Source organism: Dromiciops gliroides, chromosome 2 (assembly GCF_019393635.1).
Source record: "Dromiciops gliroides isolate mDroGli1 chromosome 2, mDroGli1.pri, whole genome shotgun sequence".
In the NCBI taxonomy this organism is placed as follows: domain Eukaryota; kingdom Metazoa; phylum Chordata; class Mammalia; order Microbiotheria; family Microbiotheriidae; genus Dromiciops; species Dromiciops gliroides.
The window spans coordinates 259,657,067-259,682,605 of NC_057862.1; the positions used below are offsets into that span (position 1 = coordinate 259,657,067).

A 25,539-nucleotide genomic window follows, 5' to 3' on the forward strand; every position below is an offset into this window, starting at 1 on the left:
AGAGCAACATAGCAATGGTAAAGGTCCAGTTTGGCTAGAATGTTGGGTGTATGAATGAGGGTGGTAGGCAAAAAAAAAAAAAAAAAAGGCTGGAAAGACAGGTTGGAGCTAGATTGTAGATGGCCTTGACAGCTGGGTTAAGAAGTCTGTGTCTCATTTGGCAATCTTAGGGGAGGCACTGATGGTTTTTGAGTGATATGATCAGATCTTAGGAAGATTATTCAGTTGGGTAAATAAGGGAGAGACTAGAGATGGGAGTGGGGATTGATATATATGGTATAATATATTTTAGATAAGGAGGACCTGGCCTAGGATTCCAGCATCTGAAGAGGAAAGAATTGGATGCATATAAAAGTTAATATACAAATAGAAGCAGTAGGCTTTGGTAAATGATTAGATGTGAATGGATTGAGGGAGAGGAAAGGTCAGAGATAATTCTGAGTTCATATGATCCTGAGTGGTACCTGAAAGAGAAATAGGATACTAAGGAAGAGAGGCAAATTTGACGTGGGAGATACTAAATTCAGTTTTGAGTTTGATCTCGTGCAAAGTACATTAGAACCCAGATTTTCTACCTGTGAGTCTCTATGCCTTTTTTTATTACAACAGACTTTGCCTCTTAAAGATGGGAACAGACACTTAGTGACTTAGTGGAGTCTTAGTATCATGCCATCACAGATTTAGAGTTGGAAGGACCTTAGAAGTCATCTAGTTCAGAAATAGACCTTCTCTGTGATGTGGTATCATTTCTTGGAGTAGTGGAAAGAGTCCTGGATTTGGAGTCTGGGGACATGAGTTTGAAACCCTACCATACTAATTGCTAATTTTGTGATTTTGGGTCAAGTTGCTTAACTTTTCTGTTGCTCCAGTTTCCTCATCTGTTAAATAAAGACATTAGATTATCTTAGAATGATCGTATTGGAAGATTCCTCAATGTCATCTAATCCAGCTCCAACCTGAACAGGAGCCCCTTCTAGAACATCCCCAAGAGGTAGTCATCTACCCTCTGCTTGACTATCTCTCCAGTCAAGGAGAATCCACTATCTCCTAAGGCATCCTATTCCATATTTAGTCAGATTTAATCAACTGGAAGTAGTTTATTACAAGTAGTCTAAATTTGCATTTTAGCAACTTCTTCCCTTTGCATCTAATTGTGTCCTCTGGAAACAAGCAGAAAGTAAAAATTATTTAATCTACCTCTTCATTTTAAAACTGAGAGGGAAGGTCTCTTCATCCAAGATCAAACAGAGAGTGGCAAAATTTAGGTTCAAATCCAGATCCATTAGATGCTCTTTCAGTACCACTGTGGGGTAGGGTGGGAGTGGAGGGCTATCTGTGATTAAATAAAAAACACAGTAGGTTTATCAGAAGATGTTTAGAAAGAATATGTCTGAAATTCTTTCTGATTTCTGGGTGGAGAAACTCAGATTTTTAGAGGTGAATAGTTGGCAGAACAGTCAATGTTTGAAAGTCATTTCTGATACTTAGTACCTGTGTGGCCTTGGATGAATAATTTAAACCTTTCTGACCCTTCTCAACTGTAAAATGGGGAACCTGGACTAGATCCTGGACCCCTTTGTCAGAGTATGCATTCTTTATTTTTTAAATGCATAAAGTAATTTTTTTTTAACTTCGAATTCTTGGACCCTAGTTTAAGTACACTTGGAGAGCAAGGTTGGGGGGAAACAGGGAGGAGGAAGTATGGTTTTATTTTCAGTTTTATTCATTGCATTCACTTAGAGCAGTTGAGTAGCAGAAGCTGAAATAAACTACAGTTATCCATTCAGCATAACAACTTTCCCCATCTTGGTTTTGACATATTATGAGTTGGCATAAGAAATTAAAAGATAATTTTTTCAGGAGTTTTGAAGAAGTCACAGATGACCCATGAAAGCCAGCAAACAACCCAGTAAAAGTTAAGAAACTCAGAAATGCATAAAATATGCGGATGGTATTGTATAATATCAACATATTTATCTTTTAATACCATTTATATACTCAATTTCTTCTTCCCTGTTACGAAGGGAGGGCAAAAATAGTTTACATAGATTTTCCAGATCGATGGGGCACTGTGTTCCTAACCCCCATGATGTGGAAGGGATAACTCTAATTTTGGGGGATCCCAATGCCAAAAGCACTACTATCTTGTCAAATAGATAATATCAACAGTTGATAGCAGGGTAGAATCAATTGACAAGAAGATTTCTTGGCTTAAAACAGAATTAGTGAAATGTAAGGATCAGATAAAGAAGATGAGAAAAGGATCTGCAAAGACTATGGAAAGCCTTGAGTCTACTGAGTGTATTGAGCATCTTAATAGACAGAAACAAGTATGTGAACAGCAATGGGATAATTGCTCATAACAGAGAATAACCAAATTATACCATCTATTCATTGAAAGACACCAAAACAAGTGAATGCTATGAAATGCAGAGGAAAAGAAATTGCAGTTGTATACAAACAAGTCAAAATTGGCCATCAAATTGAGGATATACAAGACCATTTAGAAGATAGAATGGAAGATGTGAACGAAATCCAAGAGGCACTGAATCATAGTTATGGAACGTCAGATAGAGAGGATGATGAGCTCTCAGCTGATGAAGCAAGCATCTATTCCAGCGATTTTCAAAGGTGCTCTAAGTAATGCACAACAAAAAGATGAAGTCCTGGTGCTTGAATTTAGATCCACACAAATTCTTGCTGTATAGAACTTCATCTTAAAAAATATGTTATACATAATCAATACAAATTATGGAAATGGGAGATACTTTGATTTTCCATTGTCACCATAATCAAATCCCTGTTCTTTTCCCTGAAGAAAGTTTTTTTACATCTTTTTTTTCAATTATAGAATGCAACAAATCTCCCTTCTCATCTCTGTCACCTGGCTTATTTGCCTTCCTTCAATTCTCAGCCAAAATCTTGCCTTCTGCAAGAGGCTTTTCTTGTCCTCTTTAATCTTAATACCTTCCCTCTGAGACTATTTGTTTTTTGCTTTAAGGCATTCATCAGGACTAATTCATCCATTTATTTATTCATTTATTCACTCATTTGCTTATTTATTTACCCATCCATCCATTTATTTAGTTATTTATTGGTATTACCTTTTTCTCTCTTTCATTTTTTTCCAATAACATGTAAAGATTTTTTTTGAGTTCCAAATTTTTCTCCCACCCTCTTTTTCCTCCTCCCTCCCAAAGTCAGCAAGCAATCTGTTATAGGTTATACATTACAATTATGTTAAACATATTTCAACATTAGTCATGTTATAAGAGAAGAATCAGAACAAAAGGGAAAAATGCAAGAAAGAACAAACAAGAACAATAACAAAAAATCAACAAAAAAAGTAAAAATAGTATGCTTCAATCCACATTCAGACTCCATAATTCTTTTTCTGAATGTGGAGAATGTTTTCCACCATGAGTCTTTTGGCATTGCCTTGGATCATTGTATTTCTGAGAAGATCTAAGTCTATCACAGTTGATCATCACACAATGTTGTTGATACTCTATACAATGTTCTCTTGGTTCTGCTTGTTTCACTCAGCATCAATTCATGTAAGTCTTCCCAGGTTTTGCTGAAATCCATCTACTTATCATTTCTTTTTTAAAGAAAATTAAAATTATACTTCAGTCTGTATTCAGATACCATCAGTTCTTTCTCTGTTGATGGTTTCCATATATATTACTATACCTACTTGAGTGTGCATGTTATTCCCTCTTTGAGCCAATTTCGATGAGAATAAGGCTCACTCAGTCCCTTGCTCCTTTTCCATCTTCCCCTCTACTCTACAAGCTTTTTCTTGTTTATTTTATGTGAGCTACTTTACCACATTCCACCTCTTCCTTTCCCTTTCTTCCAGTGCATTCCTCTTACCCCTTAACTTTATTTTAAAGATATCATCATGGGTCAGATAGGTGACACAGTGGACAAAGCACCAGCCCTGGACCAAGGAGACCCCAAGCCCAAATCTGGCCCCAGACACAAGCCACCTCACCCTGCCTGCCCCACAAAAAGCAAGGATAAGCAAAAAATAAATGCTTTACAGATATTATCCCTTCATATTCAATTCACACCTGTGCCCACTGTCTAAGTATATTCCTTTCAGCTGCCCTAATACTGAGAAAGTTCTCATTAGTTAGAAGTATTATCTTCCCATGTAGGAAGGTAAAAAGTTTAACCTTTTAATATCCCTCATGATTTCTTTTTCCTGTTTGCCTCTTTATGCTTCTCTAGGATCTTATATTTGAAAGTCAAATTTTCTATTCAGTTTAGGTCTTTTCATCACTAATGCCTGAAAGTCCTCTTTTTCATTGAAGTCTCCCTTTTCCCCCTGAAAGATTATACTGCTGGGTAGGTGATTTTTGGTTTATAATCCCAGTTCCTTTGCCCTCTGAAATATCATATTTAATGCCCTCTGATCCTTTAATGTAGACGCTGCTAGATCTTGTGTTATCCTGACTATAGCGCCACTGTATTTGAATTCCTTTTTACTAGCTGCTTGCAATATTTTCTCCTTGACCTGGGATCTCTGGAATTTGGCTATAATATTCCTGGAACTTTTCCTTTTGGGATATCTTTCTGGAGGTGATTGGTGGATTCTTTCAATTTCTATTTTACCTTCTGCTTCTAGAATATCAGGGCAATTTCCTCTGACAGTTTGTTGGAAGATGATATCTAAGCTCTTTTTTTTAGTCATGGTTTTCAGATAGTCCAATGATTTTCAGATTCTCTCTCCTGGATCTATTTTCTAGGTTAGCTGTTTTTCCAAGGAGATATTTCATATTGCCCTCAATTTTTTTATTCACTTGGATTTGCTTTATTGTGTCTTGATTTCTCATAAAGTCATTACCTTCTATTTGCTCTATCTTAATTCTTTTTTTTTTTTTTGTGGGGCAATGGGGGTTAAGTGACTTGCCCAGGGTCACACAGCTAGTAAGTGTCAAGTGTCTGAGACCGGATTTGAACTCAGGTACTCCTGAATCCAAGGCTGGTGCTTTATCCACTGTGCCACCTAGATGCCCCTCTATCTTAATTCTTAAGCAATGATTTTCTTCAGAGAGCTTTTGTACCTCCTTTTCCATTTGGCCGATTTGGCTTTTCAAGCTGTTGACTTTTTTTTTCATTATCCTCCTGCATCACTCTCATTTTTCTTTCTATTTTTTCCTCTACCTCTCTTAATTTATCTTCAAATTCCTTTATGAGTACTTCCATGGCCTGAGACCAATTCATATTTTTCTTGGAAGCTTTGGATGTAGGAGCTTTGACTCTGTTATTTTCTTCTGATGGTGTATTTTTTTCTTATTTAGAATTTTATTTTTTTCTAAATCACATGTAAAAACAAATTTTAACATCAATTAAAAAAAAACACCTTTGTGTTCCCCACCCCAACCCCCAAGAACTCAAGCAATTCAATTTAAGTTATACCCGAGTAGTTATGTAAAACATTTCTTCATAATAGCCCAGAAAAATAAGTACCATATGTTTTGCCATTATCAATCAATCATCAATCATCATCCATCAATCCTCATCATTAGCCTCAGTCAGTCCTCATAACTGTCAATCAATCCTCCTTTTTTTCATTCAATCCTCATCATTATCAGTCCTCCTCCTCATTATCAGTCCACCTCATCAGTCAGTCCCCATCATTCTTCATCTTCCTCCACTCATCATCAATCCATCAATTAATCCATCATCACCATCATCAATCATCATCATCTTACATTACTCTTACCTCTGTTTCAGAATTTTTTCACAATTGCTATTGTTAACTGTTTCCCTCTAGCCTATTCTCTTCCCATTATATTTACTCTATTTTCTGTCTTCTTTTACCCTATCCCTTTTGCTTCTGACTGCCCCACCCCTGCTCTGCCCTCCCTTCTTTCACCCCTCCCTCCTTATCCTGTTTCCCTCTTACTTTCCTGCAGGGTTGGATAGATTACTCCACCCAGTTGAGTGTGTATGTTATTCCCTCCTTGAGCCAACTCTGATGAGATTAAGGGCTTTGAGCTAATTCTGATGAGTGTAAGGTTCATTAACTTCCCCACTCCTCCCTCATCTCTCCCCTGAATCCATAAACCTTTTCCTGCTTCTTTTGTGTGAGATTTTACCCCATTCTACCTCTCCCCTTTCCCTTCCCCCAGTGCATTTCTCTCCTCCCTCAATTTTACACTAAAGATGTCTGAGGGCGTGTTTTGATCTACCTTGCCACCAAAGAAACATTTGATGGTCTGCTGCTTTCTCTGCCTTCTCATCTTGCCCACCTATTTCCTGGCTTTTAACTCCTTAATGTGGAGCTCTCCTTCCAGGATGCACTGTCCCAAGATACAGGGGGTCCCAGGTGGTACAATTTAGGTCCATTCTCAGCCCTCCTGGCCTGTAAGCACCACAGGCCCGCTTGCTCTTTAACCTGGAAGCAGAAATCTGATTCTCTATGGTCAAAAGCTTAGAGTGCCTTGCTCCTCCCCCACTGGGCCTCTGCCACTCAGGATGCTTCCTGAGCAACATGCTCTGCCTCTGCTCCCACAGAGACCCCCCACCCCCACAATTTCCCCCCAGGAAACCGCTGGACCCCCTCACTGGTCCATGAGCCAAGTTTCAGAAGAAGCTGCTGACCCTGAAGATTCCAAGGCTCCAGTGACATGGCCTGCCTGGGGCTGGATCTGTGCCACATGCTGAACACTTCTGTAACCCCATACAGCAGATTATCCTTGACACCTATTTAAGCCATCTTTGGCTTGAAAATAGCCTCACTCTGTTGTGGGGTTTGCTGCTCCAGGAATTGTCTTATGGCATTTTTTTTTTGGTGGTATGTGGATGGATTTGTCGGGAGCTCAAAGAGTCACAGCCTTTCCTCTGCCATCTTGGCTCTGCCCCTGCTTATCATTTCTTACAGCATAATAGTATTTCATAACATTCATGTACCACAACTTGTTTAGCCATGCCCAATTGATGGACATCTCTCCTCTGAGACTACTCTTAATTTATTCTGTATATATCTGGTTTATATATAGTTCTTTGCCTTTTTTCTCCCCAATTAGACTGAGTTCCTTGAGAATAGGAACTGAGCTTCAAAAATTCATTCATTTATTCATTCATTCATTCATATTCCCAGTGCTTACCATAGTACCTAACACATAGTAGGTGCTTAATAAAAACTTGTAAACTGAATGTGAAAAGGTGGCTGTATAGAACTTCAGTTTCTATTTATAATATTTTCTACAATACAATTAAAGAAATGACTGCTTTGATTTTTTAAATTCTCTATTAACTTGATAAAAGAAGTGATTTATTTACTTTTTTTTAATCTAAAAAAAATAAAATCTAGTTCACTTTCAAGATGAGACTTTTATACTGCCTACTGTTCCTTGTAATTCTTGATATCTTTCAAATATACATACTATTTTGGAATCAGACACTGGTTCAAAACAACACCCTTTAATTGAGGTACAGGTTTTGTTCTTGTCAGTGAATCATTATTATCTTTAATAGTTGGTCTGGAGTTATGCTTTTTATCTTAAGCCTGGATGAAAGTGTAATTCCAAGATTTCCTCAGTGTTATGGTTGAGTTATAATAAGTAATAAAAGTATATCATAACACTTAATGTATATATAATTTATTATGTATTTTTCATATTCATATTCATATTCATATTAATTTATAATATTCAATAACTATTTTTCCAAAGAAAAAAGTGGGGAACAAAACCTGGATAGGTGATATCCACAATTCCTTCCAGATCTAAATTTCTAATCCTTTGAAGTAAGTTTTCTGGGATTTTTTTTCATGTTATAGCTACCAGGCTGTACAATACAGGGGCAGTGAGGTGGCACAGTAGATAGAGTTCCAAGGCTGGGAGCCAGGAAGACTTGAATTCAAATCTGGCCTCAGACACTTACTACTTATGTTACCCTGGGCAAGTCATTTAACTTTCTTTGCCTCAGTTTTCTTATCTCTAAAATGATCTGGTAAAGGAAATGGCAAATCACTCTAATATCTCTGCCAAGAAAACCCCAAATGGGGTTGTGAAGAGTTGGACATGACTAAAATGACAGAACTGAACACAAACACTCTACATGTTTACTCAATGAAGAATGTATGGATTTGGAAAAATAAAATCATAATAAGATAGGTAAAGCATATCAAAATAGTCAACTGTATGCCATTATTTAGACATCTGGTGGTTACTTAATGATTTGTGAAGGGGAAATCTCTTAGCCAATGAAACCACAACCCCTAAATCTTTACAATGCAGGGCTCCATTGTAATTATATATTGACTGGTGCAAATCATTCCTCTTCACAAGTTTCTCATGACAATGTCCTTTCCCAGTAGTAACTGTCAACATAGTAACAGCTGTATCTTAATCTTAACTCTCACTCTTTTCTTCTTGGTGCTCTGAGATTCGTTTTGCTAGCTACATTTATCCTACCTGTACTGTTTTTGTGGTCAGGGTCTTACTGAATTGCAGGAAAAATTCACTTTCTAGTAGATTATAAATATAACTTGTGATAGAAAAGGTGTTATTTTTTGTTCATTCATTTCAGTAATGTTCAACTCCATTTGGGACTGTATTGGCAAAGACATTGGAGTGGTTTGCCATCTCCTACTTCAGCTCATTTTACAGATGAGGAAACTGAGGCAAACAGGGTTAAGTTACTTGTCCAGGGTTCCACAGCTAGTACATGCGTGAGGTTTTATTTGAACTCAGATTTTCCTAACTCTAGGTCTGTCAGTCTCTCCACTGTACTTCAACCGTACAAATATTATCTTGACACCTGGGGGCATAATCCCCTGTATACCATCTTCATATCTGGGATTTGGGGGCTAAAAGGGAGAAATAGGATTAAATTCACAGTTTAACTTAGTTCCTATATAGCATAGTTCCACAAGATTCCAAGTACATCCTTCTAATCCTTCCCTTCTTCGCCTCTCCCACCCCCCCACCCCACCCCAGCTTCCTTGCTGGGCTGGAAACTTATGGTCTGTGATACTGACTCCAGGGTCTCTGGTGTAAGCTCACAGGTCTGGAGACCTCATCACCTGAGCCTAGAACTGAAAAAGGATAAATTAAACGAGCCACAAATCCAATTTTTTAGGCCATAAGATCCCAAAGCAAAGAGGGAGAAGTAGACCTTTCCCCCACACCCAATTTAGTGTATCATGTCCATATTTATAGTGTGCAGACCATGACCCTGTGGACGAAAAAAAGAGAGAGAGATTGTCCCAGTCTGGTAGTTTTTAAAGATGTAGCCAGTCCTGACTATACAGTCAATTCAAAAATACTGTTCCCACCCACATGGTAGGGGAACATAATAATGATGATAATAATAGCTAACATTTATATAGCAGCTATTGTGTGCCAGGTATTATGCTAAGTGCTTTACAATTAGTATCTTATTTGAGCCTCTCAACAACCCTGCAAGGTAAATGCTATCATTATCCTCATTTTACAGATGAAGAAACTGAGGCAAACAAGGATTAAGTGACTTGCTCAGGGTTATAGCTAGTGTTTGAGGCAGGATTTTAACTTGGGTCTTCCTGACTCCAGGCCCAGCATTCTATCCCCTATGCTATCTATCATAGATTATCTTATCTCAGAAACAGGTCTCTGCTGTCTTCAAGGGTGCCAATCAGGTTCATGACCACCATATTTATCACTGAAAAACAATGCAATATTTAATATAGAATCTGGCAGCACCACTTTGTAGTGGATAGAAATATGGCCTCTGAAACTGGAAGACATAGGTTTTTGCCATCATTCCTTGACAAATCACTTAAATTCTTAGTGACCCAAGCAGCTCTTTGAGGGTCTAAATTGCAGAGAAGGTTCTGAGCTTTATGGGTGGGTAGAGAAAGCATCTTTTTATGACATATATAATATATATTTTCTATGTTATTATATTTAGATATACCTAGATATATTCTATTATATATAACTTAGTATTTTAAATCCTTCCTCTTCCTTTTTTTTAATAAGCAGGCATATATATATATATATATATATACACACACACACACACATACATACATATATACATACACACATACATACATATACAGGTAAATAACTGTTTTATAAATAACATATACGTATCAATTTTTAGAAATAATATATGACAAATTAGTTTAAATAGAATTATTATATAAATAAGACCTAAATAATCCATATATGTACAACATATATATTTATGTGTGTATATAGATACATATATACATCCTGTACCCTTCCAACACACAACCTTCCTTTTTTTTCAGGTTAAACATTTTTTTTAATATTTTCTGTTCTAATCTCTATCTGTCTTTCCCTCCCTCCCCTCCCCCTCCCCAAGGTGGCAAACAATCCAATATGGTTTATACATATATGATCATGCAAAACATTACCATATTTGTCACTTAATCAAAGAATGTGAAAAATAGCATGCTTCAGTCTGTTCCATCAATATCAGTTCTTTCTTTGGAGGTGGATAGTATGTTTCATCAATATTCTTTTGGGATTGTTTTGGATTATTGTATTGTTGAGAATAGTCAAGTCATTCACAGTTCTTCATTGAACAATATTGCTGTCTTTGTGTATAGCGTTCTCTTGGTTCTGCTCACATCATTTCATATATATCTTTCCAAGCTTTTTTGAAGTCATCCTGTTTGTCATTTCTTTACTGCACAGTAATATTCCATTATCATCATATAGCACAATTTGTTTATGCCCAATTGATGGGCATTCCTTTGATTTCCAATTTTTAGCCACCACAAAAAGAGCTGCTATAAATATTTTTGTACAAATAGGTCTTTTTCTCTTTTTGGGGATGTCTTTGGGATATAAACCAAGTAGTGTTATTGCTGGATCATATTGCCCTCTATTTTTTTATTCATTTGGATTTGTTTTATTGTGTCTTGATTTCTCATAAAGTCATTAGCTTCTATTTGCTCTACCATAATTCTTAAGCAACGATTTTCTTCGGAGAGTTTTTGTACTTCCTTTTCCATTTGGCCAGTTTGGCTTTTCAAGCTGTTGACTTTTTTTTTCATTACACTCCTGCATTACTCTCATTTCTCTTTCCATTTTTTCCTCTACCTCTCTAATTTTCCCCTCTACTTTTCTTACTTTATCTTCAAAGTCCTTTTTGAGTGCTTCCATGGCCTGAGACTAATTCATATTTTTCTTGGAAGCTTTGACTTTGTTATTACCTTCTTCTGAGGGTGTATTTTGATCTTCCTTGCCACCAAAGAAGCTTTTGATGGTCTGCTGCTTTCTCTACCTGCTCATTTTGACTGCCTATTCATTGGCTTTTACCTCCTTCTTAATGTGTAGCACTGCTTCTAGGATGCACTGACCCAAGCTAAAGGGGGCCCAAAGGGGTACGATTAGGCTTTTTCTCAGCCTACCTGTCCTGTAGGTAACCACAGGCCCCTTTCTCTTTAACTGGAAGCAGAAGTCTGATTGAAATCTGATTCTCTATGGTTGGAGGCTTGGTGTGCCTATGCTCCTCCCCCATAGGGCCACTGCCACTGGAGCCTGCTTACTGGTTCAGAATGTGGGCACTTCACTATAGGAGGCTAAAATTAGCCTTGGGTGCCCTAAACAGGCTTCCCCTCCCCCAGCGTGACTGCACCCAGCTCAGCCGGGATATAAGAAGCCTTGAGCGCCACACCCACACTCCAGCTCAGCTGGGGGATATGCTCGGCCTGGCATGGCCTTAGGCATGGCCTTGGGGATGCCAGTGAATTAGCTTGGTGTGCATAGGTGTGGTCAGCCTGAGTTTCAGGGGAGAGAAGGGTTTTATAGCCTGGGGGGGTAGAGACATAGAGAGAGAACTGAGAAAGGAGATGCAGGGAGGCGCTATGGAGAAAGGTGGGGTGAGACCGAGAGATGGAGGAGACGAGAAAACTCAAGTGGCAAGCTAGAGAGAGGGAGGTGAACTGGTCCAAGTGAGGCATGGCTGCAGGGGCCAGCCACACCCACAGGTGAGAGAGATTTCATGGTGGCAGGTGAGAAAGTTAGGTCATATATTTTACTTTTCTGTAAGCTTATCTCTAAGTTTATTCTCATCAATAAACCCTATTTTGTGTTTAATTGAAAAGAGACTTTTTTTTATCAGTCTGGGAGAAGCAGTTGGGGGATTTTTTAAACGGCCCTTACAAACTGGTTTAGGCAGCTAACAGCAGTCAGATAGCCAGCCAGCCAGGAGTTTCCAGCGAGAAAGTTTTCAGCTAGAATTTCTCAGATACTTTTCAGCTATAGTTTTCAGATATAATTTTTCATTGCCTTAGCTCCAGCAGAGACTGCAGCCATTTCCCCTAACCAACTGCTAGACCCCCTCATTGGTCCAATGAACCAAGTTTCAGAAGTAGCTGCTGATGATTCCAAGGCACTAGAGGCACAGCCTGCCTGGGGCTAGATCTGTGCCACACGCTGAGCTCCTCTCTCAGCCCAGTACAGCAGATGATCCCGGTCAGTCACCTAATTAAGCCGTCTTTGACTGGACAATAGTCTCACTCTGTTCTTTTGTGGGTTATGCTACCCCAGGAGTTGTCTTATGGCATTATTTTTGGAGGTATATGGATGGATTTGTCTGGAGTGTGGGAGAGTCACAGCCTTTCCTCCACCATCCGTATTGCTGGATCAAAGGGTATGCATAATAATTCTATAGCCCTTTGGGCATAGTTCCAAATTGCTCTCCAGAATGGTTGACTCTTTTCACAACTCCACCAACAGTGGATTAGTGTCCCAGTTTTCCCACAATCCCTCTAACAACCAATATTTTCTGTTCTTGTTATATTTGCTATTCTAATAGGTGTAAGGTGATATCTGAGTTATTTTAATTTGCATTTCTCTGATCAATAATGATCTAGAACATTTTATGTGATTATTGATAACTTTGATTTCTTTGAAAAGTGCATGTTCAAATCCTTTGACCACTTATCAACTGGGGAATGACTTGTATTTATAAAATTTTGATGTAGTTCTTTATATATTTGAGAAATGAGGCCTTTATCAGAGATATTTGTTTCAAAAATTCTTTCCCAGTTTTCTACCTGCCTTGTAATTTTGGTTACATTAGTTTTGTTTTTGCAAAAGCCTTTAAATATATATTTTTTTATTTTTGTGAGGCAATTGGGGTTAAGTGACTTGCCTAGAGTCACACAGCTAGTAAATGTTAAGTGTCTGAGGCCAGATTTGGACTCAGGTCCTCCTGACTACAGGGCTGGTGTTCTATCTACTGAACCACCTAGCTGTCCCTTGCTTTTTAATTGTATATAATCAAAATGATCTATCTTACATTTAATTTCATTCTCTATATTTTCTTTGGTCCTAAATTCTTCCCATGTCCATAAATCTGACAGATAGAAAATTCCATACTCCTTTAATTTTCTTATGATATCATCCTTTATTTGTAAATTATGTACCCATTTTGACCTTATTTTAGTATATGGTGTAAGATGTAGAGGAAGCATCTTACCAGGACTTTCTTATATTAATGAATTCATAAGGCCAGTTTTAGGAAAAAGATGAAAATGATATTTAGCTGCCCAGGTTATGCTAAAGAGACAATGAATTCTTTAATGAGAGAAATTTTAACTGAATAATGGATATAAGTTGGAATAGATAATGTCTAAATTTCTCTCCAATTCTGAAGTTCTGGGATTCTACTATTTAGAAGCACAGAGAAATTCTAGAATAAATTCCAAAACATGTAGGCTGATGTATGTCGTAAACAGGGTTTAGTGAAAGAGATGCAAGTGTTTTCATGGTAGATAATATTAAAATTTTATGGGGAAGCAGTTGCAGGAGATTGAAACATTCTTCCTGTCATGGCAGAGTTTTGCAGAATGCAAGATAGAGCATCTCTGTAAATTGTGAATGTGATTGTATGTATCTCTTTCCTAGCACACTGTTCGTGCTCTGCACAGTAATAAAGACATCTGTCCGATGGGGAAGGAAAAAATGAAATGAAAAGATTTCATATTTAATAATGTGAAGATAACATCATTTCATGTGATCCAAGCTATTGCTTTATTGCATCCAGTGTTCAAAATACCCAGCATGCAATACGCAATTGGAGAGAGAAGAGGTTTCTCTATTAACTCTTACAACAATCTCTTGGTGACTTGAAATATAGTATTTGAAACTCTTTTGTGCCAAGCTGGGCCTGTATCAGGCCACTCCCCCGGTAGCTTAGGTCCAATATTGGAATGAAATGAAACTCATAAACCATTCATCAGTTAACAAAAGAATCTTACTTAGTCATAGTATAGAAAGGATGCTCAAAAAGGATGCTGCGAGGCAGCTAGGTGGCACAGTGGATAGAGCACTGGCCCTGGAGTCAGGAGTACCTGAGTTCAAAACCAGCCTCAGACATTTGACACTTACTAGCTGTGTGACCCTGGGCAAGTCACTTAACCCCAATTGCCTCACAAAAAAAAAAAAGAAAAAAAGGATGCTACACTGGATTCGAATAGACTTGGTCCTCTATATAGAAACATCTCTGTTCTGCAGGACAGGGTGTGGTGATGTTAAAAGGAGCATTCTTTGTTAGGGCTTTGGCCTTGACAAGGCAAAACTCAGGACAAAGAGAATTAAAAGAAGTTTATTAAAATTTGTCACGGTAGCAACATGTTGATGGGCTGATAACTGGAGATCAGCAATGACTTTAAGATGGAGTCAGCTTTTACTGATAACTTTCATAATGAGATAAAGGCAATTTGCATAGGTCCCTGTCAGTAAAAGGGGATGCACCATTGCATTTCAGTTTCTTCTCAGTTTCCTGTACATGATAATGATCAGGTAGAAGGTGACTTGGTCTAGGATAAACAGCCAGTAATACAAAACTGCAGACTGGGTGATGCCTCCCCCAACATTGATTGTCAAGCAGGTCTGGGAACAATGAGCCACTGAATCATCATAACTTTAAGGAGTGATTCCTTGGGTGGTGTAACCTTGAATTTAAAGGGCTCTGGACTCCAGGTAGATGGGCCTTTTTATGTATGACTTTATATGAAAAGGAAGTCTCATCAGCATTGCCTAAATCTACCAGGAAACTGTCATCAGCTACCAGGCTTGAGCCTTAGTCTCTTGGGCCTATCAAATTTTAGGAACAGCTTCCTTGGCTTTTAGAAAAAGAATTATCTTAACTCTACATAGAAGCTGTAGTGGTGGCAGCATTGGACTATCCTGCCTCTCTTTAATCCTATTACAGACATTCACAAGGGAAAAATTCAATATGCTTGTACGTAACTTAATGAAGTCTGTGTGCTTATTATAGAAACAAAATAGAACCAGAGGGGTGCAATATTTGAATTTCATCAATCATTCAGAAGACTCTAAGTATTAAATTCATCAGATTATTTTCTTTTTCTTCATTATGTGTATGACTTTAAGAAATCACATACATTTATCAATGGCTTTACCACATGGGATGATGAATTAATCATATTTCATAGTCTAAACAGAACTGGACTGGGCTGGCCTTTGCAAGGGAAATCTCCTAGGAACACACCTGTTTCAGGTTCTAAAGAGACAGCTGTTGGTGATTCATTTAGGGTTTTCTTTCCTCTTCAGAGTCAGTCCTTGTACATTCCACTAAGTGGTATGTATTTTTAGAAATGCTTTCTTTTGGAAGAAATGTCAAAGTAAGTCTCACCAGGCCACCGGTGAGTTCAGGGCACTTTTGCAGTCCTCGAGTCAAATACAAATTGAGGGTCAGTATTTGCTTTAAAACTCAGTTTTCTTGGCTTAATTCCTTGAGGATTCAGTGTTCTTTAGCCTGGGTCTTAAACCACTCACTCAGTAGGCACACCCTTTTTATAAGGTAGATACATTTTGTGATTACTTCATTACCAGATGGAGTGCTAAAATGGGAGCAGAGTCGTTAAGTAAGGTTCCTAAAATATCAAATGGCTTCTTAGGGAATGAAAATTTTTTTTTAAATTGAGGCCATTATTCTTTCTTTCTTTTTTTAACCTTCTTTTATTTAATGGTTGCTGATTAATCTTTACAGTGTCCTAATTGATGCTTCCTCGTAGCATGGAGGCGATTCACAAAATCTATGTGAGCTGACTGTAAATGCTCATGGGTTCTAAAAAGGCTTCAGGTATGGTGTTGGCAACAGAATGAGTCTGCTTTCCAAGGACCAGTCAATAGAGTACAGAGAAATTGATTTTGTTTGTTTATAAAACAGAGAAAAATACAAAATGGCTCCCAGTCTAGTTTAACCTTTTCTTTACTTCTCTAGTAGCAGTGTCAGAGTGAGACAAAGGGGATGGAAAGAATCACACAATTTTTAGATCATTTATAAACTTTAGTTTAATATGATTCCCTAATCGGTGGTGACAAACTCAAATAGAAACAGAGATGACTAATTCATCCATAAGGACCTAGTTTTAAATGAAACATCACCTGTTTTTATTTTATTTTTACTTATTTACTTTTGTTAAATGTTTCCCCAATACATTTTAATCTGGTTCAGGACACACTCAAGAGTGTTGAGGGCCTTGTGTGGCACATATTTTACTCCTCTGATGTAACTGATCAACTAATGGACATGCTATTGGAGAAGATGAATCATCTCAATCTTCACATTTTTTGCTATAAATGAAGTCAGAAGTAGGAAAAAGGAAGGAAGTTGCAATGACATGGAAAGATGGACCATAGGTACTACTTGGACCCTCAAAGAAAGGAATTAGATTTTATGCCCAAAGGCCAAAAGAAGCATTATTTGTTGCTTATCAGAGTGTCTTGTATTACAGTACCAATGATAATAATTTGCAAGAAGACCACCATGAAAGCATCTTCAGCTGATGCAGTGCTTGTGGAGCTCAAAGAAGCTTCATGCTTTTGTATCATTAACATTTTCTTTAATAAAAATGGGAGGTGCTACATATGCAATTACTAAATAATATCTTTTGGGGAGTGCGGGGCAATGAGGGCTAAGTGGCTTGTCACACAGCTAGTAAGTGTCAAGTGTCTGAGGTCACATTTGAATTCAGGTCCTCCCAAATCCAGTGCAGGTGCTTTATCCACTGCGCCACCTAGCTGCCCCCTATAACACTACATTTCTACAATGCTTTTCCTCCATGGGAATTCAGAGTGCGTTAAAGTGATTTTCTTTTTATATCTCATATCACTTCAGGGTGATAGGCATAATGATCATTATTTTACTAATGGAGAAATTAATAAAGCTGAGTAGGTTGTGTAAAAATTATATTAACTGGGCAGCTAGATGGCGCAGTGGATAAAGCACCAGCCCTGGAGTCAGGAGGACCTGAGTTCAAATCTGACCTCAGACACTTAACACTTACTAGCTGTGTGACCCTGGGCAAGTCACTTAACCCCAATTGCCCGGCAAAAAAAAAAATTATATTAACTGGGTCTTAATCTGTGAACTCTTATAATGCACCAGCCCTGGATTCAGGATTACCTGAGTTCAAATCTGGCTTCAGACACTTGACACTAACTGTGTGACCCTGGACAAGTCACTTAACCCCCACTGCCCTGCAAAAAAGAAAAAGAAATATAGTGTTATGATTTTTAGTTGAAGCTTCTAATTACAAAAATGTATACTTTGGACCATGAGATTTCTGATTTTTGGAATTAAATAGTTTTTACCACTAAAGTGGAGGGGGTGAAGGAGAGGTATTTTGAAGCAATGTCAAAGAGAAGTTAAACAGTATCAACCAGATACTTCTGGTGAACTTCAGTGAGGACATCTGGATTGTCATAATTGACAGGGACTATGTATTCCTTGGGAGTAAGCACTAAAGATGGGATATAAACTCAGATATCCAAGTTAGCCTTATATATCTTAAAAAACAAACACCAAACCTGATTTCATAGTATACCAATGAAGATCAATACTTGCTCTGCAACTAAGAGCCTTAGGAGGTTTCTCTGGGGGCACTGAGAAATTAACTGATTTCTTTATTTTATATAGTCAGTACATAGCAGAGACTTTGAACACAGGTCTTCCCAACTCACAGTTCAACTCTCAACCTACTACCTCAAGATATGTCTCATATCCTTCTTTCTAATCCATATGTATCATGCTTCCTTTTATCTCATTATTTTAATTCAATTCTATAAGCATTCATTTAATACCTACTAATTGCAAGATATTGTGTAAGCTAGTCTAAAGGAAAACTATTCAGTTATGGATAGACAAAAAAGAAATACTTCCTGTCCTTAGCCTATATTTTATTGGGTATTGGGGTCAGGGATCTCAAGGTTATTTGCAAAGAGAGGTAGCATTAATAAGTAATGAGTTGAGGGAAGATATCTGAGAGAAGCCTTGAAGAGGAAGAAATGGGAAGGTTAGGTGTTTCAGACTTGGGGGCAATCTATGAATGGAACAGGAAGGGGATGGAGAGCCTTTTTAGGAGGCTATCACCAAAACCCAGAAAATAAATAGGTGATGAAGGCCTGAACTCAGGTGTTGGCCTTTTGAGTGGAGAGTTTTAGGGATGGAACCTCAATGATTTAACCAATGTAGGAAGTGAGGGAAAAGTAATTCTTTACCTCTCTAAAGCTTTTTAATTTTCCATTCAAGCTGAAGCCTTCTTGATGCCAAGTCCAAGATACTTCCCACCCTATCACATTTTATCTCTGAGATGGGGGAATACTAAATAATATAGTTGGTGCATTGTATCTGGTGGCATATGGCAAAAGGAAAAAGGTTACTCCTAAAGCACATTGGATTCTACCTGGATCTCAATATTTATCCCTGGTCTCTCCAATGAGCTACAGTCATGCATCCCTCTGCATGTGCATAGGCATCACAGAGTCAATAATCTCTCCTCACAAACCATCTTTTCTGCCAAACTTTCCTATTACTATCAAGGATATCACCAGTCTTTCAGGCCCTCTGACTTTGTTGTTGTTGTTGTTTAGTCATGTCTGACTCTGTGCTCCCATTTCGGGTTTTCTTGACAATGATACTGGAGTTATTTGCCATTTCCTTCTCCAGATTATTTTGCAGATGAGGAAATTGAAGGAAACAGGGTTAAGTGACTTACCCAGGGTCATACAGCTAGTGTCTGAGGCCAAATTTGAATTCAGGAAGATGAGCCTTCCTGACTTCAATCCTGGCACTGTTCCATGTACCACCTAGCTGCTGTAGCTCTCTTCTGCTTTACAACCTCAATAACTTTTTCAGCTCCTCACTTTCATTCACCCCATGTGTCCAATCCCTTACCAACCTTGTTTCTCCCCTCACACATCTCATGCACATATCTCCCCCATCTCACTCATATGGACCCCACCTTAGTTCAGACCCTCCTCACTTCTCTGTCTCAAGTCTCCCCATGCAATCATCCTCTACTCAGGTGCCAGTGATTCCTCTAAAGTGCAAGTTTGACAATGTCACCTCTTTGCTCATTGAGATCCAGTGCCTTCAAAATAAAGTCCTGCATTTGACTCCTTTCTGTCTTTTCAGCTTTCTTACACATTACTCTCACTCCCCATGAAGTATAATTCATGTCCATGGAGCTCCATGCTTTTGTGCTGGCTGTCCCATAGAGGCACCGTGAATAGAGCTCCAAGCCTGGAGTCAGGAAGACTTGAGTTTATTCTGGCCTCAGACACTTATTAGCGGTGTGACCCCGGACAAGTCACTTAACCTAGTTTGCTTCAGTTTCCTCATCTGTAAAATGATCTGGAGAAGGAAATTGCAAACCACTCCAGTATCTTTGCTAAGAAAACCCCAAAAGGGGTCATGAAGAGTTGGACAGGACTGAAACGACTGAACAACAAACAAGTCCCCCATACCTGGAAAGCTGTATTTCTTCATCTCCACCTCTTAGTTTCTCTGGCTTCCTTCAAGACTCAACTTAAATCCCATCTTCCCAGTCCTCCACCCTCTTCCCTACCCCCTAACTGCTAAGGCTTTCTCCTTTCAGTTTACATTCTATCTGTGTGCTCAGGTAGTAGCCTGGCATACAGTAAGCACTTAATAAATGCTTGTTGACTGCTCCAGATTTGTGCTCTTATGATCCACTTGGCTGATTGAATCCATGGCAATTCTCCTATACTTTTGTCATGTGATATTTGCATTGTTTGCTGGTGATTTTTAATCATCTAGCCCTTACTTTTCAGTCTATTCCTAAGATTGGGTTCCTTGAGGTGAAAACAGTATCAAAATCTTTTATTTTCTGGAAAGACGTTGAAATAGTATGTATATTCCTTGAAGGAGATGTCCAGATAAAATTGTTGTTCTGGTCTCTGTCACAGTCAGTGAAAACATCCTGGAAGAGTGGTGGGAATGTTTTTCTGATTGGCATTTTGATAAGGGAGTAAGATCAGTTGCTATTTGCTCTTTGAAGGCAGAGGTATTATTTCTAGTAAGTGTGAAACTCTATTTCCATATTTAAAAGCTTCTTTGCTTCTGTGTGAGAGCCTTGCTACATTAGAATATGATGGATTATCCCTCAATTTTAAGTATGCCTTGCTTTGCTTTTATCTTTTAGGAGAGAAATAGTCTGGGAAATGATGCATTCCATGTTCCAAAATGTAAAGGAGTATTTCAATTTATATCTCCTTTTGTCCAAAGAGCTCAAAGCACTAGCAACCGTAATACTATGAACTTTCTCATTAATCCTGTAAAATGACCCAGGAGACAGGGTACTTACTGGGGGCAGAGTCAGAAAGATCTGAGTTCAAATCTTGCCTCAAACTCTTATTCAAATGTGTGTTGTAAGCAAGTCATTGAATTTCTCTTAGCTTCAGTTTCCTTCTCTGTAAAATGAGGGAGTTGGACGAGTTAAGGTTCCTGCCAGCCCTAAATTCCACAGTTCTCTGATCCACTGTGTTAAATGCCAGGGTATCTCAAGAAACATATCTAAAGAAAATTCTTTGGGAGTTTACAGCCCATGAGGAAACAACATAAAAGGCAATTTAAATACCAACACCAGCAGGTAGAGACTTACTTCACTTTTACCTAGCAATAGAAGTGTCTTGAGAGCTCTTTCCTTATTGACATCTTGACACAGGAGGATGTGAGATCAATACCACATTCCTTACAACAGGTGTGTTTATTGCAAGTTCTAAAAAACCCCAGGGAGGCAGTCAAATTCCTCTCTATCACAGAAACTCTTCCTTTCCTCACCTTATTCCTGTGAAGATTCCTTCCTTTACCATTAGTTACTCTTAGACCCAGGAGGGGACTGAGTTAATAAACTGAGATACCTCTTCTCTCATTAATTTGTCATGAGACTCTAGACCTCTGTGGGAGAAGAGCAAAGCTGGATGCATCTCCCTTTTGGGGGGGGGCACCGCAAAACTGCCATGACATTAACTAAAAGAAATCATCAATTCAGAGAATCTACCAGTGAAGTCTGTAAAGGGAGGTTAGGTGGGCACAATCTCAAAATCAGATTGTGTATGTTAACGAAAAGATTCTTATCATGCCCCCTATTTTGATCAGGGGGTCAAAAGGTCTTCCTGAGTACTGATGCAGCCAGTGAATGGTGTCATGTTTGGGTTATTTATAGAAAGGAATTAAAATACATTTGGCCTGGGAGAAATCTGGATATGAGAGGTTAGGAAATTTAGGGCCACCTTAGCTGAGACTTCTTCACCCATTTTGAATTATTTTAACCTAGTGTTTTTTCCCAATTTGTATAATCTCCTTTTCCTTATAAATAAACTCCATAAACTGTGCCCATGGGGTTTGGAGTGTATGGAAATGGCGTAGAAGAGAAAAAAGGAGGTATAAGGACAAGGGCATTAAGTGGCAGAGGGAGTTTGGTTGTTGTTGTTAAGACTTTTCAATCACATCCAACTCTTTGTGACCCCTTTTGGAGTTTGCTTGGGTAAGATACTGGACTGGTTTTCTGTTTCCTTCTTCATCTTATTTTTACAGATGAGGAAACTAAGGCAAACAGGGTTGGACCTGCCCAGGGTCACACAGATAGTCTGAGGCTGGATTAGAACTCAGGAAGATGAGTCTTCCTGACTTCAGGACTTACACTGTACTCTGCTATGTAGCTGCCTTTGCCAGAGGAAGGCGGCCTAGGTAATTGGAATTGATTGTGACAGCTCTCTCTCTCTCTCTCTCTCTCTCTCTCTCTCTTTCTCTTTTTGGTGTGGCAATGAGGATTAAGTGACTCACCCAGGGTCACATAGCTAGTAAGTTTCCAGTATCTGATGTTGGATTTGAACTCAGGTCCTCCTGAATCCAGGGCCAGTGCTTTATCCACTATGCCACCTAGCTGTCCTCTTGTGACAGGTCTCTTAATTCAACTTGGGCTAGGAAAGTCAGGAAGCACAGTGCACTAATTTGGGAATCTGGGATCAGGGAATTTTAGTAACAAGTGAAAAGTGTATTCTCAAATTGCTAAGGGGAGGGACAACATGTACATAAAAGATAATACTAATAGCTAGTATTTCTTTATAGCTTTAAGGTTTGCAAAGTGCTCTACATGTGTTATCTTCTTTGAAGCTCACAACCCTGTGAAGTAGGTGCTATTATTATCCCTGTTTTACAGATGAGGAAACTGAGACAGACAGTAGCTAAGTGACTTACTCAGAATCACACAAGCTAGTGACTGAGATCCAACTGAGGTCTTCTAGACTCTAAGTTAGGTTAGATACTGTGGTAAAATAATGGAATTTGGTAGCCGCCCAGGGGTCCAACTTGATTGACTTGGTAGTATTTGAATTGGGTGTGAATGAGAAACTACTAAGTACCCACTTAAGATGATTAGATTTGGGGGCGCTAGGTGGCGCAGTGGATAAAACACGACTCTAGATTCAGGAGTACCTGAGTTCAAAGCTGGCCTCAGACACTTGACACTTACTAGCTGTGACCCTGGGCAAGTCACTTAAAAAAAAAAAAAGATGATTAGATTTTGAGCCACACCTGGCCTGCCCTGTTAAACCTAGTTTAAACTTGGCCAACCCTGAGAAGGTGTGTCCTCAGAGGCTGTGGACTGTGTCATCAACAGGAAACCAGTCTCAGCCACATAACTTGAAGGACCTCCCCTTTGGGAGAAGGAGAAAAAGGTAGAAAAAGGGACCCCCAACAGGAGGGTCTCTGGCCTTGGAGGAGCTTTCGGAATGGATTGGAGACTGGCTGTACAACTGACTCCCATAGAAATTATGGACCCCTGGTGGTGAGTTAATAAAATCCAGTGCTTTGAATTAGCTGAGCTGACAGTGAGTTTGGGGATTTTATAGGCCTTTGCTAGAGTTAGGGAGATTATCCATTTTCCTCTTTCCCTATTCCCTTGTCATTGGCTTAATTAATTTCATCTTTGCTGTGCATTATTTTCTCATTAATAAAACCTGATTTGTTTGTGGAAAAGATGCTGTCTATCCCCTTTCTTATTGTCCTGGGAGAAATAACTGAAAAAGGCAGTTCGGAGGAGAGGAAACTTTAGACCTAGAGGTTCCTCATTATTTTCTGAACTCCAATATTTGGTGAGCCACCCAATCAACTCTCCCCATATTAAATTTACCACCAACAATACATATGGAACAGCTGAAAAGAAGGTGCTAGCAGATCAGGGGACCAGGAAATACTTCCTCCAGGAGCTGACACTTGATCTGAATCTTAAAGGAAGTCAGGAATTTTAAGGATCAGAGGTTAGGAGGGAGAACATTCCTGGTATGGAAAATTGTCACTACAAAGTCACAGAGAAGGGAAAAAAGAATGTCATGTACAAAGAATAGCAAATTGATTGGTATGAGAGCATGGAGGGCAGTAATACACAAGAAGACTGGAAAGATATGTTGGGGCCAGGTGGTTATGAAGAGCTTTAGATGCACACAAGGATGCTCCCATGGTGGTCAGAAGAGCAATACAAGGATACTCTCAAGGTCTTTCTGAAGAACTTTGGAATCAATTTCATGACATCAGAGACTGGCAAAGGACCACCCAGGATGGTGAGTCTGCATCAAAGAAGACACTGTGTTTTATGAATGGAGCAGACTTTCAGTAGCTCAAAAGAAACATGAGATGTACAAATTTAGAGATATTTCCACTGCAAATGTTCATTCATATGGACTGTTTGTACCTAGCCTGTGGTAGAGCCTTCTGAGCTTATATCGTTCTGATCAGCCACAGTCAGATATACTTTATCTTGACTCCAACATAGTGATGACATTTTGGTCCTCTTCAAGAACAAAGGATAACCACCACCAACAACCATCAACCACATACCAATTAGAGGAATTTATATTTTATTCTAGAAATAATAGCAAGCCATTGGAGTTTATTGAGGATGAGGGTGTCATGGGTGTACACTATAGGAAAATCAATTTGTCAGTTGTGTAGAGGATGTAGTGTAGCAAGGAGAGATTTTAGTCAAGATGTTTTATTAGAAGAGGTATTATGTTCTAAGTGACAGATGATGAAGACTTATACAAGGCTGCTGTGTTAGTGAAGAGAAGATATAAGCAAGAAATGTTGTAGAGAATAAATTGCAGATTAGACAACTGATTGGATATGTAGAGTGAGCAAGGGTGAGTTAAAGATGTCACTGAGGTTGTGAACCTTGGTCACTGGAAGGATGCATGGTACCCTCAATATTAATATAGAAGCTTGGAACAGGCATAGATTGGAGGCAGAAAGGGGGGTGGTAATAATGAATTCTGATTTGAATATATTGAGTTTGCCAGGAATGCAGTTTGAGATTAGTGAATAGGCATTCCAGAGGACACAGTGGAAAAGGCAAGCATATATGTAGAGTGACACATTGGCAGGACAGAGATGAGATGAATAGAATTGAGGGAATGGCCAGCTGGGATTAGAGAGGAGACTCATCATGATGGAAAGAGAGAGAGAGAGAGAGGGAGAGAGAGGGAGTATGCTAACCATTGGGGAATGATTCTAGGCAGAGTTTCAAGGAGAATCCCTGAAACAGGCTGCTGCAAGATTCAGGTTTGATATTTGGCACAGCCTTTAGCTGCCCAACCTTTGGTATTGCTGTTACCTTTGAGGCATCTGGAAGCCTACCTCATGGCAGCAATTAGCAGGAGCTGATATGTTTCTGCCAAGGGAACTTTTGTGTCCTGAGAGAAAGCCTGGTGGTTTTATGTCCATTAGGGTGTCTGGAAATCTAGCATAGAATCAAGAGGACACAAAACCCAGCCTACTTCTCACCAGCTATGAGTAGGCCCTGGCTGTGTGGTGGCACACTGGGAATTGGGAAGCTTAGCAAGGAGACAAGAGATGGCTTGTCCTAACCAGCTCTTTTATTAGGCTCAAGCAGGGTCTGGCTAGGTCACCCTTGAGAGAGGGCTATTTTAAACCTGAGATGAAGGTCCATCAGAAAGGAGGTCCTATGTCTCTAGTTGAGCTGGGTGAAGCAAAGTATCTTCTGAAAAGGAAGTACAATTTAACTTCTTACTTCAGTGGCAGTAGAGTGAAGGAAGAGCTATGAAAATGTGTTCTATATTATAGAATAGCTAGTGGCAGTAGGAAGGGAGAATGTGAAGAAGTCCTTTGGACTTGCAGAAAGTAATGAATGGAATCTCTATAAAGCCGTCCTGGGACTAAGAAAAATACCCGTGGAAGACAAAGGTCTTCAGAGTTCCTTTCCTCTGA

The 25,539-nt window shown here is 39.0% G+C and overlaps 1 protein-coding gene and 1 pseudogene across 1 annotated transcript in view; both read left to right on the forward strand.

The window, feature by feature from the left end:
* LOC122741855 overlaps positions 1-2,708 on the forward strand; it is a 45,584-nt pseudogene extending 42,876 nt beyond the window's left edge.
* RAD51B (RAD51 paralog B) overlaps positions 1-25,539 on the forward strand; it is an 885,837-nt gene that overhangs the window by 431,343 nt on the left and 428,955 nt on the right. The window lies entirely within an intron of this gene.